Source organism: Phaethon lepturus, unplaced genomic scaffold (assembly GCF_000687285.1).
Source record: "Phaethon lepturus isolate BGI_N335 unplaced genomic scaffold, ASM68728v1 scaffold21534, whole genome shotgun sequence".
Taxonomy (NCBI): domain Eukaryota; kingdom Metazoa; phylum Chordata; class Aves; order Phaethontiformes; family Phaethontidae; genus Phaethon; species Phaethon lepturus.
In genome coordinates this window covers 10,460-25,636 of record NW_010537678.1, presented here as the reverse complement: position 1 = coordinate 25,636, position 15,177 = coordinate 10,460, and the positions used below count along the sequence as shown (strand labels likewise).

Sequence of the window (15,177 nt, the reverse complement as noted above, 5' to 3'; positions counted from 1 at the left end):
GGTAACAGAAGAAAATGTAATGGAAGTTCTGTTCTTTATGGCCTAAATTAAATGCTTTACTCCTACTTCATGCAGAACATTAAAAGAATGTGGAAGAATTGGAAGGATTTTTATAATCTTGAGAACTCTGCATGGAGGCAATCCCCATTTCCTCCACACGGTTTAAATCGAGTAGTTAGTACAAACTTGGAGGACTATATAAAATGTGTTTAGTGCAGAATTACTTTTGTAAAGCATCAAGCAAAACAGTTTGAACAGTTTGAACCCAAATCTGTTTGGGTTCTTCCAGAATAACAGATGTAAATGATATAGCCTAGAAATTTGCCGGCCAGCTCCTGCAAAGAACACATCTACTACAACATCTATGCACAAATTCTGTTAGAATATAATAATTACAAGAACACTGGAACTCAATGCCTTTGAATTCAAAGCAGTAGTGTTTAGAAGTAATGCATTAGTAAAACAAGAAGAGAGCTTAGAGTCAAGAGAAGCAGGGAGAGCTCTACTTCATAAAATATATAATGCAGGTCCAAGTTGGAAGCATGATTTTAAAAGAGAAAAATCCTTAGTTTAGGAAAGCCATGAACAACCTCACACATCTAAAACTGACATTCCATGTTTTTATTGCATACCTTCTTTGTAGTTTATCTGCATGCCTACAACCCCCAATCTTATCGCAATCTTGAATATATTCTCTTACTATGTACCCTTGACATCTTCTGCAAGAAAGGAATAGTTGTCAGAAGCTATTGCTATTGCTCAGTAAGATTGCAACTGCAAGAGAAGGAGAAAGCTCAACACGCCCAGGGGAAAGGCACCAGATGGTGGACAGGAAACTACTGAACCAAAGCTAGGATTATTTGTATGTGCTATGTGTGATGTGATCAAAGTTTACTTGTTTTCCCTACCTAAATGCTCTCTTCCTCTAAAGGACTGAGAAGCAACTACCTTGGCTCTGAAGAAATCAGAATGGAAGGCACTCCCATGAAAAGAATGGAATCCTCTGCATGAAGATGTGTACTCTGAAGTAAAAGTGGTCACAAAGATTAAGCTTTGGAGAAAGATAAATGTATTCCTGATGCAGAAACAGCTGTTTCTACCAACATTAGCAGTAGAAAAAATGCCCTTATATCCACCTCCATTTTTAGCTCTTACGTGGGCAGTAAACAGAGTAACGCCATTGTGAACTGCAGCCTATCTGAATATTGTAAAGCACCTATAGCAGCAGCCAAACAAAAACTTGTTTGGAGGATTTAAGACAGGGATGTAATACAAAAATGTAGACAAGCTGATACTTCTGTATTGTGAACACCTAGTTAAAAAAAGGTTTTCCCCCTCTTGAAATACCCCAATCAGTACTTTTGGTACACATACCTCGAAGAATTCTCTCCTCATGGCAACGTAGAAAGTCCCAGATTCTAACAGTGCCGTCGTCAGAGCATGTAGCAAATTTATTATCCGTGGGTGAGAAACTGTTACATGAAGACACACAGCAGGGGAAAGAAGTCAGCATTTAACAGATTATCTATGCTTCTCAGACAGGGCAAAATTATACTGTAATGTGTTATACACTGAAGGATGCATTTGAACATAGGGACAGTGCCTGCCAAATGACACTTCATCACAAGGCATCAATTTAGCATAGGATTACTATTGCATTGCAGTCCCCTGTCAAATGAGGAAAAAATCCGGAATTTATTCTTAGCACCTTCCTATCTATGACTGCACACGGTAGCACCTTCTCTGCAGGATGAGAAGCAACATCAGTATGATTTGGTAACTGTCACCCTAGATTTTCATGTTTGGTAATACCATAAGAAAGTGACACTGTGTAGAAGCACAGGAGAACAGTTCTTAGGAAAAACTCCTCTTCAGCCACAGGTGCTTTGCAGCAGAGAAGCAAAAATAAGGGAAAGCTGGTCACAGGAAAATGCTAGTTGGATTAACTGTTGAAAAAATTGCATACAAAACAAGCGTACCACTTATCATAGAAGTAATTTGGAAAAAATCCCTCTTATTACACCCCATCAACACCATGAAAAGAATCCTACAGACATAGAAGAAGCTTCCAGACTGAGCAGTCACTATTGCTTGATGAAAGTCACTGGAAAAGCAAGGAGTTATTTAGCCATGGGATTAGGGCCAGGACATCTCCAGCAACTGACAGACACTCACTTCCTTTCTGGTGCAGTGAAAGACCATGAGGGAGCCCTTGTGAAATCCTAGACCTTTATGATCAGGAAAGGGCTTAAAATAGTAGAGAAATTCAGTGTATGGCCATGATAGTCAGACAGTAACTGAATCCAATGTAAGCACTTCTCATAACCAAACTCTGGCAGAAAATGCTGCACCCTATCAAAGAAAAATGGTGACTTTAGTGGAAAGCGGTTTTGTGGCAGTGAACCTTTATCAACAAGGGCCAGCACCTGAACCCGAAGAAACACTGCTTTAGCTTCATTTTTGATCTGCAGCTTCTCTTCAGGCTTACTTTAAAAACATTTCCAGATCTTACTAAAGATTATGTGCAGGTTTGCTTTAGAAACATCCTTCATTTACATCTTACTGATAGTATCACTTTAGATTCCATTTTTTATATAAATAGACATTTGCACAACTGAGGCATCAACACTGAACCAAGAGAATATCCTACAGTCTTCTTTTCAATGGCTTGCTTACAGTTTCAAGCTTGAAGAACCCATTCAGTATTAACATTAGACTTCTGTATGTGGCAGTCTGCGTGGGTATTTAGTATTACTGGAAGTCTTGGCTTCACCAAGCCAAGCAGTTCTTCACTTTATTTAGTGTTTTATTATTTTGTGAGAACTATGCAGGTGTTTTATTGCTGAAGGCTTTATATTTTATTCAGTTAAATTATTAAAGACTGAATTCTTTATTTGGAATGAAATTGTTGTCTTACACAGTGCGTATAAAAAGGAATAACTGATACACATCGTCACCATATAAAAATGAAAAGAATACCAGTGCAAAATGCGGCAGACAAATACATCTCTAACATATTGCAGAGGCGGATACTGGGACAATACTAATTCAGAAAGGTGCCAGCAAAACTGTGAGAATGTGGAAACAAAAGAAAATATTGTGTTTATGTGGTGCAGGAAGTTTCCCAGAATCTGACAGAACCCATGCATTTCTGCACCCAGAATACACTTAGAGAACAGTCTAATCATGGCAATAGGTACTACAGAAAATGGTATATTGTGTATAAACCTGGCCTCTCTAATCGCCTCCTTATGTGCCTGGAACATCTTGACGTTGTTCATGTTGGACTGCCAGTATTTCACATATCCCCCGTGGTCTGCTGTCAGCATCCACATATCATTGTGTGACCAAGTCATAGCCCTTACAGGGCTGTCGTGAGCCTGTAAATTCAGAAACAGAACTTCTAGCAAACATGTTCAAATACTATCTGACCCACACAAAAGTTAGTTAAGTTCCCTCCTAACAGCTGCAACAAAGAAATTAAAACAAATGATGATCTAGTTAGATTCAAGATGTTATTGTGGAAAAAAAATTCCCTTACTCTGTATACAATGGTGTTCTAAATAATAAATTAAGAGTATTTGCATTTTGTTTCCAAAGTGTTTCTTTATTATTACAAATACTCATAGTATGTTCTTGATAACAGTTAGTATATCATATGGAGATGGAATGAGAAGCATTAAATGAATTGCCTATAGCCACAGTCTGACATGGAATCAGAGCAAAATAAAAAAAACATAAAAGACCTCTAGGGCTCCCATTACCACATTTAGACCACAGACCCATGATGAGCAAGGTGAAGATGTGTTCCTAAAACATGCTCCGAGACCTCAAAGAAATACACAGAAATCTTTATAGATGAATTTACCTGCAATATAGTTTCAAAATTGAAAGTCAGTCCATTCCATAAAGTGAACTCTCCACTAGATGCACCAGTGACCAAGCGTCTCCCCTCAGGAGTCCACTGCAAAAGAAAAATTTAAATAAACTGTGCAAATATAATATTCAAAATATTTCTTCACAATCCTCCGATTAAATCATAAGCTTCTTCCAGGGAAGCTGCAGAACTGGAATTTACTAAATGACTTTCTAGAGGATGTTAGATAGACAAAAATGCAGAACTGTGCCAGAGGGCTTTTGACTTTTGCAACAGCAGGACAAAGGCCACTGTAAACAATGAAAAAAAATCTAGTCGTAGAAGAGAAACAGCTTATTGGCACCAATACATTTCTAGCACACAATAACCATATCAAACAATACTGCTGATATCACAGAAAAGTTGTTAAAAGATGCTGCAAGAGTCAAACAGCACAGAGACCAAACTGCCTTTTTTTTCTGTGAGTCGAAATATATTAGCCCCGCCAAATGAAAGAGCAAATGTGTACCTCAAACTCTGAGAGGAAGAATTATTTTGTATTCAGACTTTACCATTTAATTTCCTAGAACTCTCCACAGAAAGACTAGACACAGCAGTTGTCCATACATTCCACATGCTAGTTTTATTTGGAAATGCTTTAACCGTTATCCTGTTTCTTTCTTCAGTTAAGAATATCACTCTAATTTAAATTAAGACAACACAACTAAGAACTCCAACACTGTACTCACCCTGACAACAAACACTGGGCATTTTACTTTATTAGTAGATGTCCGAACAAATTTTGTTGTTACAGCATTCATAGGGTTGTTCAGCATTCCGATAGGAGGGACCAACTATGAGAAAAGAAACAAAAGATTTAATAATGACATTTCTAGCCAGAAACTGCAAGAAAAGCATGCATTCTGAACACCCATTTCTAGAAAAGCAAGTTTTTCATTTGCACGAATATTATCAGAATTAAGCTGGTAAAAGTGCTCAAAAGTCTGCATGATTTACCATCTCAAACATCCAGAACCAGCACCTTCAAGAGCAGCTTTGCAACCTCAGTGCATTATGAGAGTTCTTATGTCCAAAAATTAAAAGCCTATCCAATTTCATGTTCTCTTCGTGGGCATGGATTCCAACAGAACAAGATAATGCAGAGTGAAGATACCCTTCACATCTTTAAGGCCTCTTGTGGACAAAAAGATAACCACAGCTGACAGACAGAAACCTTTCTATTTTTCTGGTCAAATTTTATCCACAGAACTTCATCATGGAACAGAAAGATTTTACTTACGTCGTTATAATATCCTGCATCAGGCTGGATTGCTCGCATATCTCGCTGATCTCTCTGCCATACTCTATTCTAGAAAGAAGAAAACAACTCCTAGTTCATACCACTGCTATACTTTGTTATTACGCAGCAGAAAACAAGGAACATCTTGACAGCCTGTTTGGGAAATTCCAAAGCACTCCAAGGGTTTCAGAATGAACTCAGTTAAATGACTTTGGTCTCAGGAAACCTATAGAATTTGTACTGCATAAGCAAAAGATTCAAGAATGTTTAAAGTCTTAATTTCATCAGAATAAAGCAGCTCATTTAAAAACTGCAGCTTAACAATATGAAAGGAGCAGTTCTATGCAGTAAGCCGCATTATTGCAACAAAGATGATTGGTACTTTGCTGCCCAGGCTAATAGGTACTCTACAAAAAGCATGTTCAATCATTTCAAAAACTTTACATTCAGGATAAGCATTTATGCTCTTAGGATTTGTGTTGATGAACTCTAAGTGAAATCCCCCAGAGTGACACAAGCTAGAAAGGAAGCTTCTGTAGCTGAAGCATGAAGATAACAATGCATTCAAAGGGATAAAACTTAGAAGACCAAGGAATAAAAATGCCTTCAGTTAATTAAATTTTGTGAGCTGTCAAACACAGCCTTTTCAAAAACACTTTATACGAATCAAATGAAATTATTTCAGCTTTGTGCTGTAGACTTCACCAATTTGGATCTGTGTACATATCAGAAACATAAGCTAAAATTCTAGGTAAAACATTTCCAGCATACACTACTACAGTTTGCTAGAATTTCTTAAGCCAAGAGCAAATTAAACATACATCATTTTTCTCATTTTTTACAGAACCACATAAAATTAAATCAGTAGTATTGAAGCTGGGACTGAAATTGAATTCAGGTATATCCTAGATTTGTGTAAGCATGTAAAATATACAGATCTGATTTTTTGTTTTGTTTTAATAAAAAAGAGTTTCAGGATGCTTTATTTCTGCCACATTAAAAATTATCCTGAACAACTAATGTTATATTTTTAGAATTAGTGCACTACTAATAGAATCTGGTTTTGGGCATTCCTAAAATATAAGCATATGTTTTAAAGTTTGGTTTTTAAACAGATCTTAGAAGATTATTTAAATTTATTATTAAGAAAACCTTCCAATTGTTAACACCTACATGCTATAATCATGCACCAGCCAGAAGCAGCTTCAATGAATTTTGTCACGTTTTTGCAATGTTGCTGTTGAGATTCCAACAATTCCTGTATTTACAGATTTGATTCTATTCCTTCTGAGGTAATAGCCAGTAATTCTTCAGTAAATCTTGATCCTAAAATTGTATTTCTTAAGAAATTAATAGCTTCCCATCAAGAAAGCTAAATAAGCCTTTTTTCAGAAACATTTCTTCAGCAAAACTTTATTTACGTTGTTCTGTATCTATTAACTGTACAGAAAAGGACTTTCGGAGACCATAGTACAAGTTGCAGTCTTATTTAATAAAATTATGAGAAAACATTTTTATGGTGCCCTGGTTTTGGAGGGGAAAGGGTAATGGTTTATGTTCCATTGAGAAATTTCTACTTCAAAACAAAGATAAGAACAATTACATTATTTATAATGAGGTTTTATGTTCACTGAAAAGCCAGAACATCACACAAGACACTCAATCGAGCTCCAAGCTGGAATTCCAAGACAGAATGTAAAAATTGGTGCTTATACAAACTACAAAATCAGCTGCGTATATGTGCATTTTTATTACAAAGGACCAAACCTCTTTGTATTCATACTCATATTCAACACCAAATTTACAAGCATTTGTCACTTAGTTTGAAAATGCAGCCGTCATTTAGTTTGAAAATGCAGCAGTACATCTCCCATTATTCCAGACTGCTCTATGGACACTGAAAAGGACAATCATAAATTTCAGGAAGGAAACAAGTTTTTCAAAACAAAGCCAGAAAACTAACTAACCTCCAAATATTTAATTACAGAGGGATTGTAGTCTATGGTCTTTCGGTTCACAGCTTTTCTCATCCGCTTTCCATCAAAAGTAAGCTGTTGCATTGCTTGCTGCTGTGCAAAATCTGGTCTTTTGTAGAACAACTGCCGAGGCGCCTGGTGCTGGAACCTCGGCATATGGAAAAATCGGGGCGGTGAGCCAATTTCTGTGGCCATGGCTACCTTGTTTCTGAAAGACTGCAAAAAGCAAAACACCAGGTTACTCCATAATAATGGCAAAAATCCCGCATTAGTATCTCCACTAACTTAAGTTTGCAAGCATGAACAACAACCTCATAAAGCACTGTTTATTGGGAAGAAGTATTTGCAGGTTTCTCTGAACAGTTATTATTCTTTCCCTGTGCCACATAACACTGACATTGAAGTGGTTAAGTACTTTGTTCTTTATCAGGAGGAATTTTTGTATTGAACCAGATCACTATAAAGTTTGCATTACCATCCCTAAACTAGAACTGTGCAGGAAAAGAATGTCCTCAGTGAAAATAGTGTAAGTAAATGCAAGAAACAGTAAGACCCTTCAACAGAAGATGGTATTTCAGATTCAATAAACAACAGGAAACACCACATTAGTTACAAATTAATTTAACTACTAACAAGGGAAACATTTTAAAGGGATGCCCCAAAACCTTATTCTAGGACCTGAAAATGAAGTTACATTCCCTTTACATAATTTATAGTAAATACACCACAAATCACATTCTTCCCGTAGGTATACTTTCAATTCTGTTACTGCAAAATAAATGGATTACATCTTTGTCAACGCTTGATAAATGTAACCAAACATCACTTCCCGCCCAAGACCCACTGAGAATGTTAAGGAAATGTGAGGGGCAGGGAAAAACCCTCAATACTCAGATTTTTTCTGACAGAGGGAAATAAAACCTAAAAAATTATATACCCACTAATTTTTAAATTATTCTAAAACCTAATTTTTTCAGTCTGTAAAATCCTTAAGTGAGGAGATCCTATCAACCTCATCACAGCTGAAAACTACAATATACACTGTCTTTAAAGTATATACTAACTTCAGACTAAGCAGTGACACGCTCAAACTTAATTTTCAACTTGTACTCCCTGCCTCATCCTGAAGTCATACTTTGAAAAAAAAATTTTAAACTAAAATAGACTGGCACTGTCATCAAGGGAATGCAAAAAACCCTCCTTTGCATGAAGGCTGAAGTGTTTACATGAGTCAAAGTGTATTTATTAAAAAGAATGGAAATAAAACTGATAGAATTTTTTAAAAGTTGAAATAATCTCTTTGTAAATTCATGAATGTGCTTTCCTATTTAATCACATAATCAAGGTTAGAAAAGACCTTCAAGATCATCAAGTCCAGCTATTAACCCAACACCACCATGGCCCCTAAACCATGTCCTGAAGTGCCACGTCCACACGGTTTTTGAACATTTCCAGTGATGGTGACTCCACCACATCCCTGGGCAGCCTGTTCCAATGCTTGACCACACTCTCTGTAAAGAAATTTTTCCTAGTATCTAATCTAAACCTCCCCTGGTGCAACTTGAGGCCATTTCCCCTCGTCCTATCACTAGTTACTTGGGAGAAGAGACCAACAACATTTAGTTAAAATACTTGTTACTCGATTCAAAAAGAGTTCAAAAGTTGTTTCAACTGCCAGTCTTAAAACTTCATCTTGCTTTTTTGATCCCAATAATTGAAAAATGTTTCCATTTTTTGAAGAGCAAAATAAAGCTAAGATAGAAACGCTAGACGTAAATGAGGATTTAAATGTAGTGCATGGTTTGGTTCTTTTTAAGAGGTTCTTTATAATTACAAGCAGCAGGTTGCCCTTTAAATATCAGGCAGCTTTTTGGCACGGGGCAAGGATTAATCTTCACAGGTTTTGCAAACACGGAAGTCACACACTCCTTTCCACTGCTAACTGGAAGTGTGTAAGGACAGCTATAAAACAAGCCATTTATGACACCTGGCTGTTAGTGACACAAACAACTCTAATGTACATGGGGAAAAAAACTAAAGACATTACAATTATTCTCCACTCAAGTCCAAACTAAAATAGCATGTTTCCTTAAAGGTAAGGAAATTTAAGACCTTTGACAGGAACAGCATCTTCATATAAGTGGAGAGACCAGCTTTCAAATAAATACACCTTCATCTTGTGACTGAAAGGCTCATTTGCCCAAAAGCTGCCCAACACCAGGTGGTCTAGCAAGACACCATGTCTACCTCCAAATACGCCACATCCATACCATCATTTTAACTGCTACTACAACAACAACAAGCTTGTCTGAAACAAGAAAAAAGTATCAAAACTTTCTCATGCAGGAAGTACGCCAAGTACCCCAACACTATCTCAGATTCTCTTACAACTCAGCAGAAGGTAGCTAAATGTTGTACAGAAAGTTTCAGGTGTTAAATCTCAAAGGTAAAATTAAAAGGATAGTAGTGGTTTTATATAAAAAAAGAGAAAGCAAAGCAAGCTGGAATTAAAAATGCAAGTTCATTAATCAGGTCTTTTTAATGTAGTTTTAAGTTTATGCATTACTCAAGGAAAAAAAAAAAGAGAGTAATTCTAGACTTGAGAGAGATTGGTACTAAAGATACACATTCCTATACCAACAAGAGCTTTAAACCAGAGGGAAAAAAGATATTTTTCAGTGTCACGCATCTGTAATCTTATAGGCAATGCAAAAACAAATTTCAAGAACCAAGACCAAGAGTGCAAAGATATAGGCCAGATCTTCCAAAAGCACTTTGATCAGATATATTTGCAAAAAAAAAATTACATAAAAATGCCTTTTCAGAGAAACACTCCAAAGCAACAAGTTAATTAATCATTTATTCTCATCTTAAAAAAAAAATCCCCTGAAAATTTTTTTTTTCAGTTAAAAGCATAGATAAAGCATTAGCTATCATATGGATCAATTTAGATTGAACATACCCAAAACTATCACAAGCAGTGTCTATCTTAGATTAGCATAAACAACATTCCTTTAACATGCCATCACCATCAGCAAAAACTACTGTTTAAAAGGTGAACAAAGGCATAAACTTGTTAATTACACCTCTTCATGCCTACAGACCCTTCTAAATTCATGATTATTACAAGACAATATGAGATATCACTACTACATGACAAGGGAAACGACACAGCATTAGGAAAATGAAGGGTTTATGTTCTGTTTATATTCTAAGCTGCTTCTCAACTTTTGAGATCAAAGATTTTTGTCTATCCAGCTGCTCATGATAATTTTCTTCTAATAATGCCTCAAAATGTCATGCTTTTATCCATGTAATATCCTTATCCCCAAGACATGTTTGCGTACATCATATCTACGAAGGGGGTTTTGGTACAGATTCAGTTATCAGATGAAACTGGAGCACTTATTTCCAAAGACCTCTACTCCAGTCAGACAAATATACCCATTTAACATTTAAGTTACCAGTATCCTACTTTGTCTTTCGTTGGGACAAACCAGTGCCTCAACAGGCTCTCTTTTAGATCTTTTCTATCAGCTAAAAAAAAAGTGTCTGAATCCAGTGCGTCGATAGCTAAAGCTCCTGCTGTAATGGGAGAGCGAGTACAAACATGCAAACAGATATTAGAGGACAGTGTGTAATACAGAGTATCACAGTAATATCCAATTTCCTACTTTAAGCAAAGTACCAAACTTTGTTTTTAGAATCCATCAGCAAAGGTTTAAATGGAAAACTCAATTTTTTCCTTAATGCACAGAATTAGAAGCAACAGCAGGATTTTTTCCAATATCAAGCATAGATCAGCTCTTACTTTATTGTTTCTGGATAGTTATGTCACCAATTAATTGCTATTCTCTTCTAGTTCATTTATACTTTTATCACAATTTGAACTGTGAATTGAATTTTTGTATGCCATTCTTTCATGCATCCTTATTGTTTGCAACCGAAACATGACTTTTCAGAGAGCTGACTATCAGTTTCTCCTTTCTGTCCCCAAAAATAACTTCAAAGCTGATTAGCTTTCCCACGTTTGGGGAATTAAATGTATTCACGGATATACAGAGAATATGTAATGAATTTGCTGAGCAAAGGTAAGGCCATCCAGAAACACTGGCAGATAATTAACTGGGCCTATCTTTCAGCTAAGATGACAAAAGAAAGCCTGGAAAATGCAGTCAAATTGGGGAATAAATGTAGGCACATCTGACATGAAACTGAAGGCAGGAATAGGACCAGATGGACAAAAAAACCCAAAGACAAGTTAGAAGAAATACAATAAGAGTGGGAATAACTATAGAAGCAAACACACTAACTGAGGAGCAAGGTCAATCAAGAAAGAGACCATGTATAAGAAGCCTGACAAATAGACACAGGTTAAAAAAAAACAGAAAAATTAAAAATAATTTAGTTGAGAAAGAACTAGGCGGAAGAAACTGCACAACAGAACTCAAGAGCTTGTGATAGGACCCAAGATGTCCATCATTGTTTCTTAACTGTCAAATAAGCTTGCAACAGAGCAAGTCTTTTATTCGTTCTTAATGGTGCCATAAAGATGGCAGGTTTACTAATGCTATCGAGTAATCTGAGGGATATGGCTATAGAACACAGTTAAAAAATGAAAAAAACCCTAGGATGACCTTATACCCAGGGTGGCATGGTGTCACAAGACAGATGGATTTGTGGAGTTTGTTTGCTTTTTAAAACAAGAGAAAAGTCACATACAGTATTAACCCATTACAGAAAACATTTACCACTTAGATCATGTACTCAAATAAGGCTACAAAGATAACACCAGCACTTCACTCAGTAACATTATTACTTTAGCATCTTATTTGGGTACTTGCTGTTTCTTGAATATCAAAATGATTCTTGCAGTAAGTTTTGAAAATTGACAGATTTGGACTTTGCTGCCCAAAATCATGCAACCAAAGCAATTTGCACACAACTTCACTAAATCAAAATAAATTAGGCTACTCAAACCAAAATGAAAATACCGAAGCATCCTTCTACACTGGTTTAATCAGGTAAAGCTTAAAAAAAAAGTGTGTCATGGCTTATATTAAATCTGTCACTTCTTACAGATAGTTCAATACTAAAAGAAAAAAAACCACAACCTGATTTATGTATAATCTTGACAAATTTTATATGGTTTGCACAAAAAATAAAGATCATTAATGAAGTGAGGTAACTGGTATCTAAAACATGCTTGCCCATTTAGTAGTTATTTTTCACTGAAGTGAAAGCAGCTTGGGTGCAGTAAATAACCTGAATACCTCAAAAGAAAAGTATGTTACCCAATGGTAGAACAGAAGGCTATTCTCCCGGGGACTGCAAGCAGCCAGTTACTTTGCAAACCCTACACTGCCCACTGCAACAGAACATGCTGCAGCTTAAAAAAAAAACAAAAACAAAACAAAAAAAAACCACACAAACCAAAAACCAAAACCAAAAAACAAACACACCCAGCTAAATGGCTAAACCAACAAAGGAAAACAGGTGCTAGAAATTTCCGGAGTAATTTCTAGTACATTTCCTGTATACTACTTCTTTAAATGTGAATTACACAGTTAAACAAAGTACATGTAGGCTCTAAAGCAAGCACTTTTACAGTGTAGCAGAAACTGTGAAAATTAATAGTAATTATTTGCATTGCAGTAGCATACAGGAGTCCAAAACATGGTTCAGGACATTCAGTGAAAAACAACTATTACAGAAGAACCACCTCAGATTTCTGAGGCAGAGGTGTAAGATAAGTACACCGCAAAGTTAGCATAACAAGTTTATTGTTCAATCCATCAGCAGTAAATGCCATCTTTCTTTCATTAGACAGGCACCTTTACATCTACAAGGTATTGATACTGCTTCATTTCCTTTTAGTAACATTTCTCTAAATTCAAAAATCCTATTGTAAATAGTAATCTCTGAAAAAATGCACCTCTGCATGTTTTAATTTGTGTATTAAGAAATCTGTAAGCACATCTGAACAAACACACCTGTTCTGAAAAAAAGAATCAAACCAAATACAATTCAACGTTATTATTTTCCCTCTTTTAAGGAGTATGAACACTGAGTTCCAAAAAACTTTCTTCTGTCCTTTGGAAGAATGTGCATCTCTGCTCTGGAGACCAGCAGAGGATCCTTCTATGGCTTCCCCTTCCTGAAACATTCACACTATTTTCAGGAAAGCTCTTTCTTAAGTCTCATCATCCAGTCTTTTTCCTTAAATGGGAATTGCACCTCTTCCCAGGGCAGAAGAATTATGTGGAAGGCTATATTCCAGACAAATGTTCTATTTTTTCCACCTTCAGCAAATTTTTTTCATGTTTTAGAAAAGAAAAAAAGAAATTATGTGTGTATGTGCATGTTTATTTCTCTATTACACAGGAACAGAGCCAGCCATCCTGGTTAAGGGCTGAAGATAGTAAGAGACTGTTAAGATTCACAGGCATTTCTTGAAAACATAAAAGTCACCAGGTAGGGGGTTACACAGAAAAAGGATTCTTCATTTTTGCAAATCATGTCATCTTAAGTAAACGGTCTTCCTAATATTTTAAATTTAGGTATTACCAAAATAATTCCTCTTTTAAACAGGAAATGAACCTGAGCAAAAAATCAGTTTTGATCAGTGTTTCTGCATCTCCCTTGCTTCACTCACTGAAGCAGATGTGCTGGTATCTACAAGTATTAGAAATTCACATTATTAAACACACTGCAGAAACAGCACTAGCAGCAGCAAGCCTCTACTGCATTTTTCTGAAGACACACTTGAAATCTGCTGAAACTAATTTGCATGTCTGCCAACGAATTAAACTCGCATAGAAGAGTGACTTTGCTTTTGCTCTATGCAGATGTCACCATTTTTCTGAAGAAAAGATTTTCGTAAATTTCCTTCACAGTACATTAGGTAATTCCACTCTGAAAACACAGAAAAATTATGAAAAAGAAAAAAATATGCTAATTTTCAGATCTAGTGAAGAATATATTAATTTGACCAATTCCTTCAATTGCTTTATGTTTCAATTCCCTACTGTATTGGAAAAACATTTAATCAGATTTACAAAACAAGGTCACCTAAAGTCTGAAAATTGTACATCTGTATGAGGCACTCAAGAATCTCAAATAATTTCACAAGTACTTTTTCTATTAACAGTCCTTTTTTTTAGAACATAGATTCTGGACAGATATAGCTGCTTCATCAAAAGAAAAAGTGCTACATCTAAACAAACTGAGTTCAGAAAAAATGCTATGGGTCTTGATTGATTTACAGTTCTATAACTAGATGGTATCTTTTCCACTAATTATGAAAGATAATGGATGTATTAAGCAGGAATATAAAACTTAATAAAATACATTCTCATCTTCAAAGCCACTTTGTGTGACTTGTCTTGACTTTGAACTGCATTAACAGAAAGTCACCTTTTGTAAAAAAGAGCATATACTCTAGTGATAAGGAAAGTTTGCATCGGTCAATGAGATGCAACAATGAAGTGCAAAGTTGTCCAACTCAGCCTGGTGGTCACCAAGTTAAGATATTTCTGCCAAAAGTAGACCAAAAAAAACCCTTGTAACAGTAGAAAAATTGCATAAGGTTCTTGTCCTTTGAGTATTTTAAAATCTTTTGAATTACATAAGGCATGAGAATACCGTGTAGTTTTCTGCACTTTTACAGGACATCTCAAATTTTCTAGAAGACGCATATGCAGACACAAGTGTAGTAAGTTTAAACCTGAGAAAAATTAGACCATTCTTACAATCTGAGAACAGACACAGGTGCTGGAGGTCCGTAACACACCAAATCACAAAACAAGACAAAAATACATGAGGATGACCTTATACCCAGGGTAGCATGGTGTCACAAGACAGATGGATTTGTGGAGTTTGCTTTTTAAAAACAAGAGAAAAGTCACATACAGTACTAGCCCATTACAGAAAACATTTACCAGTTAGATCACGTACTTAAATAAGGCTACAAAGATAACACCAGCATTTCACTGTATATTATACACAACTGCTATTAAGCAACAGTACCGCTCTCTACAGCAAGC

General features: G+C 35.9%; 1 pseudogene across 1 annotated transcript; it reads right to left on the bottom strand.

Annotated features, from left to right (window-relative positions):
• Positions 1-2,874: 2,874 nt before the first annotated feature.
• LOC104620365 lies at positions 2,875-7,341 on the bottom strand (annotated as a pseudogene). The gene is made up of 5 exons (XR_738031.1): positions 7,124-7,341; positions 5,157-5,225; positions 4,606-4,710; positions 3,869-3,964; positions 2,875-3,380 (listed from the first exon to the last, which is right to left on the bottom strand). The product of XR_738031.1 is annotated as a pre-mRNA 3' end processing protein WDR33-like (transcript).
• Between the last annotated feature and the right edge of the window lie 7,836 nt (positions 7,342-15,177).